Here is a 6,496-nt window from a genome sequence, read left to right as displayed (position 1 = left end):
CCACCAACATACTAGCAACACAAAATCATCAGATGTTTCACGTCAATTACCAGAATCAGTTTCAGAATCAATCCCAGAAATAAGCAGAAACATAGCAAAATTGCATATAATCCTGGTATTAAATGAGCAGTCCAAAAATTATGAAAATTTTACAAAACATATCCTTATACGTTAGTTTTCATATAAAATTGATTTCACCCAATTTGGAATTCTGTAGAGAGAGTTATGCTCTCTACAGCACAGGCTGTTAGGGTGTCTTCGAGCAGAAACAGAGTGAACTTGCAGATAATTCTGGTATTGAACCATCAATCCAAAAATTATGAAAATATTACCCAATATAATCCTATGAGTTAGATTTCATACAAAATTAGTTTCACTCAATTCTGAATTCTTTAGAGAGAGTTATGCTCTCTACAACACAGGCTGCTAGGGTGTCTGCGGGCAGAAACAGAATGAACTTGCAAATGATTCTGGTATTGAACCAGCAATCGAAAAATTATTAAAATATTACCCAACGTAACCCTATGAGTTAGCTTTCATTCAAAATTGGTTACACTCAATTTGGAATTTTGTAGAGAGAGTTAAGCTCGCTACAACACAGACTGTTAGGGTATCTGCGGGCAGAACATAACCCAATTTTCCCCAGAACCTCAATTTCGCTCAAAATCAATTTTGCTCACCACATGTTAACACTCAACACAGTCTCTCAGTTCTGAATTTTTCAAAGAAGCTGGGGGTTTCTTCATGTTAAACTCAACCTCTGTTATTCTACAATTATACAATGTAAATTCAAACCCTTACCTTATATGACACCGGTACAAAGCCTCCTATACTCTTTTCTTCTTGAAGATCAAATTCTAGGTTTTCTTCTCTTTTCTCCTCTTCTCTCTTTGACGCTTCTTTTCTTCTGCTCTGCTAACTTCTCCAATTCTCAAATTCTCAAATTCTGATTTTTCTCTTTCCAATCCACTCCTAACCCTTAAACAGCCTTACAATGGGCCTCACTCCAAACTACTAACTATAAAACCTCAAACCATCACATAATCACTTAATTATCTAATAAAATCACTTAATGACCTTATCATCTAATTAAATCACATAAATTATCAAATTACCATATAGCATATTAATAATTAAAATAAATTAATAAATAACCTAATAACGAAAAGTGGGGTGTTACAACTCTCCCCCACTTAAGAATTTTCGCCCTCGAAAATTTCCTTAAACGAACAACTCGGACCATTGTCCTGAGAATTCCAAAACAGTACCGATTGTGTCATAAACACATATCGAATACAAAAGGAATTAAACACTTTAATAAACATAGCCTACTGGCCGATCATGCTCTGATACCACTAATGTAACACCCCATTTTTCCCATTGTTTCATTTATTAACGTTTATCAGAGTTTCAAAAACATATCAAGGGAGTATTACACTTCTTCACGAAAACTCATTAAAATTAACACTAATTGTGTTTGAAAATTTATAAGTTCATATGCTTTTCAAAGAATGAATTATTTCTGCCAATAAAATTTCTAAACCAACCAGATAATACTAAGATGCATAAAATCACTTATTTAAATAGGTCTATGTTTCATGATATTCCAATAAAATTCATCATACTCAGAACTGAATTTCATAAGCACTTCGGCCATCAACAGTACGACATCACCGTAATTTAGAAAATCATTCAACATCTTCTATAAGGAGAGGTTATAAAATCCTCTCAACAGAAGTGTAAAAGTAACGTAAAATATCTACCCAGTGTTACATTACAGAGCAAGACACTTATTTTATAATAATAATAATAATAATAATAATAATAATAATAATAATAATAATAATAATAACATAAGCTAAGACTCTCCGAAGCTACTCCTCATGAGCCACATCTCTACCTCCAGTACCTGAGCGATGTCGCATAGAACATCATTCTAACAGAAGGGTAAGAACTTACATTGTATAAAATGTAGCATAACAAAGAGCAAGTAAACAATTCAGATTATGCTTTATAAACTCTTCACCTTTCCTTTAAAATCTGAGTGATTATAATATTTGCTCTCAAGACAGTTTCATAATTCTTATTGTTGTTTCGGAAAATTATAAGTTTTAACAAGAATAATAATTCGACTTTACCACAACAACAAAACAATTCACCAACAATTTTGCTCACCACATGTTAACACTCAACACAGTCTCTCAGTTCTGAATTTTTCAAAGAAGCTGGGGGTTCCTTCATGTTAAACTCAACATATGTTATTCTACAATTATACAATGTAAATTCAAACCCTTACCTTATATGACACCGGTACAAAGCCTCCTAGACTCTTTTCTTCTTGAAGATCAAATTCTAGATTTTCTTCTCTTTTCTCCTCTTCTCTCTTTGACGCTTCTTTTCTTCTGCTCTGCTAACTTCTCCAATTCTCAAATTCTGATTTTTCTCTTTCCAATTCACTCCTAACCCTTAAATAGCCTTACAATGGGCCCCACTCCAAACTACTAACTATAAAACCTAAAACCATCACATAATCACTTAATGACCTTATCATCTAATTAAATCACATAATCATATAATCATCTAATTAAATCACATAAATTATCAAATTACCATATAGCATAATAATAATTAAAATAAAATAATAAATAACCTAATAACGAAAAGTGGGGTGTTACATCTTGATAACTCCTAGGCAAGTGTACCTACTCATCAAGTAGTAATAAATTATCGAACTCAATGATTGCGGTTGTCTAAATCAATTTAACCTGTTAAATAACTAAAAAGACTAAGTAAAAAGGTTTTGGGGGATGAATAATTGATGTAAAAGAACTTAATTAATTGCAAAGTAAAGTGAAAAGCAAGTATGTAGTATTGAAAACAATCAAAAGGGGAAGTACCTGGGATAGGATTTCTTCAATCTCACTTATGTTCTTAATAGGCTAATTAACTCATGAATTATCTAACTTATTTATGGTGCTTGCCTAAGTTTCTGCGTGATAATCTCTTAACTACGCAGAACTTCCAATTAAACTGCTAACAGTAATCTCTTAGTTCCTAGACGAATTTAATTAGAGAATTAAAACACTTAGTTACTAGCCAACACAATTAGAAGTTACCCTTTTCTCTAAGGCGTAGGCGTTCCTAATCAATTCCTCACCGGATCCCTATTTTCTACCGATTTCCCAATCGCATACAAAATAGCAAAGTTATTCTTCATGCATAAAGATTCATAGATAAAAGATGAGAAATTCATAAATAAAACTAGGATTCATGAGTCAAAAAGTAAATCAAAACATAAGGTCAAGAGAATCAAACCGAACACCCCAAGTACCTACGGAGGTTTAGCCAAACATGGCTTTCATGATCAAATAAATTATTGAAATAAAAAGAGTTCTTCCAAAAGCTCAAAGTGGTGCTAGGGTTAAGGCTCAAAATCTGCTCTCAATATTTCGGTTCCCTTACAATTCTAATTGCAATATATCCCTTATATATATTAGTTGCCAATCACGCTGGTTTTTGCATCACGTCTTGATTTTTCCCTTTTTTTTAATGTATCATGTGATCTTCTCTCTCTCTCTGGCTGATAATGCTTTTGTCAACACCTACGACGTGTCGCGTTACCATTGCACGGAGGTTAAAGGGGCGGATTCCAGTGCTTCTCGCACCACCGTCTTACGGTGAACCCTCAGAAGGATGGAGCCACGTGTTGGAAAGAGAATCCGAAGCCGTCCACTTCAGCACGTCCACTGCATCTCCGTGGACTATCACCACCGGATCACAGCCTTTTTTCCTGATTTTCTCTTTTCCTTTTATTCCGAAAATGCTAAATAAAAATAAAATAAAAATAACAAAATAAATCAAAATAAAATACTAAAAAGATAATAATTCAAAATAAAACATATCAACTAAAAATAAAATAACTTAAATCCTAAAAAATCTAAAAAAAAGCCATAAAAATATATAAAAATACTAAAAACCACATAAAAATAGTAAAATGCATGAAATAATCATGGAGTGACCTAAAATGACTAAAATATCTTAGATAGTATATTAAAATGCATGCAAATAAACTAGGAAAATAGCCTTAAATCCCGGGTCATCACATCTCCCATGACGACATTGTTGCGCCACCGCCAAATTCCCCAAATCGATGTGATGAACAATTTGGCATGATCACCATTAGCGTGGAAGCGGAGCCAAGCTTGAATATCACCGGTCAAAAACCTAGGCCATGAGAGAGCATTCAGACTGGCCCAAACTTCCCTAGCAAACGTGTAATCCCTCAAGCAGTGTAAGATATCCTCCACGTGATGGTGACAGCGAGAGCAAGCTGGGGAGGACGCTAAATGGCAGCGGAAGCGAAAACTATTTACCTGAATAGCATCATGCATTAAGAGCCACACGAACACTCTAATTTTCTCCGGAGCCTCTAACTTCCAAATCCACTTCCAAGAGGCTAACAGATGGGGTAACGGTTGAGCCTCAGCCATTATAAGCCAAGAATACGCGGCAGTCGCCGTGTACGTGCCATTCCGGTCGTGTTTCCAAGTCCAACAGCCGACCAAACAATCATCAATGGCCGGAACTATAGCATGAAAGGCCTGCTGCAAGTCGGGGGGGACTATGGTGTACAAACCCGCAAAGTTCCAGCAACCATCTCTATGGTTTAATTTAGACAATCACTGGGGTAAAATGTATAAAACATTAAAAAGCTAAAAGGAATTATTGTCCACATTTATTTATCCCATCTTTAAAATCGTTAAATCTAAAAAAACCCTTAAATATTTTAGTTCACACTTTTAAGTGCGTTACTGACGCACTTTGAAAGTGTTGTGTCCATTTCGCACTTGAAAGTGCGTCAAGTTCACAGTTTAAACTGCTATAGAGACGCACTTTCAAGTGCGTACGTAACACACTTTAAAGTGTGCTTAGTTGCAGAATTTTGAAACGACAACAAACTTACTTTGACTGTAACGACGACGACGACAGAGTGTAAGGCAACGACAACGGCCAGACTTTGAGGAACCGTAACAGATAAGAGGGAGGATGAGTGTGAAGGTGAGTATGGAGATGAGTGTGGGTGGTGTGAGTGAGGGTAGAATGAGGAAGGATGAGGGAGGATGTGAGGATGGGGTGGTGGGTATATGAGTTTTTTTTTCCAGTAAAAGTATTTTAGTATTTCCTTCACTGTAAGGGTGACATAATTAGCAGTGTAGCGTAAAGCTTTAAGCTATTATAGCTTAAAACTTAAAGCTTATTGAATTTATTCTCATATTTATCCTTTTCATTTTAATAAAATTCTATAATTATCCTTTCTATATTATAAAAACAATAAACTCTAATTATTTTTATTTCGAAATAATTACCATTCAATTGTTAATATAAAATTTGAAAAAATATTTTGTTAATTTAGAGGTTAAATTGAAATATAAATTTATTTATTTTATTCTCTTTAAATTAATAAAAATATAAAAACGAAAGTAAATTATATGATAAAGAATTTAAACTAAACTTAAATATTTAAAGTGGTAATTATTTTAATATCATGTATGTATTGATGTGTAAGTAAAGTAATATTGAATGCAAAGAAGATTTATACAAGTATGCTCTCTTATGTAATTTTACTCTTTCAGCTTGTTTAACAGCTAGTTTTACCAAACACTTTTTCACAATTAGGTAGTTTTTTAGCTATCAGCTTTCAGCTTTCAATCATAAGTTTTCAGCTAGGCATGCCAAACATAGTCAAGTATGAATTGGAGGCTCACAATAGTAAAGTATGAGTTATGTGATTTTTTTATAAGAGATGTGACTTATTTACCCGATATTTTAAAGCTTTGGGTAAAAAATGAGGCGTAGAACCTAATGTCTTGTTTATTAGACTCATTAGCTCCTTTTATATCTCCCATAAGATTTTTTTTTTGTTACAAATGGAAGATAAAACAAACTAAGCTAGAACATCCTGACAAAGCAGGGATACAACCATCGACGGTGGCAAACGCCAAACCCGCCAGCTACAATTATTCCTAGTTGCAAATTAAACTTAGCTAATGCATCCGCCACCATATTCCGCTCTCGAGGGAGATAGCGCACCGACACTTGCCAATCACGATGAAGGAGCTCGCGCGCCTGGAGAATCACATCTCTATGCCAAAACTGATTCACATCTTGGGGCCCTGTGACAGCCGCGACCATCTCAGCACAATCAGAAAAATACACCACCTTCCGGTGGCCCAAATCCCACACATGACGCAAGCCCTCGTGCAACGCTCGCACCTCGGCGAGGAAAGCATCACCAACAAGTTGAATATTATTTAAAAAAAATTAATAAATACTCTCTTAAAATTCTAATGAATAGATGAATAGGTACAAGTTTATTTCTTCAAATCAATGTTAAAAAATAGAAATGCATAAACATGGAGTATTATGGGTATGATGATCTCCATGTAACATGATACAATTTCCAAGAACTCAGACGCAAATTAACTAAGCACATGTC

The sequence above is a fragment of the Lotus japonicus genome, chromosome 1, assembly GCF_012489685.1.
Source record: "Lotus japonicus ecotype B-129 chromosome 1, LjGifu_v1.2".
NCBI lineage: Eukaryota > Viridiplantae > Streptophyta > Magnoliopsida > Fabales > Fabaceae > Lotus > Lotus japonicus.
This window is presented reverse-complemented; position numbering follows the sequence as displayed.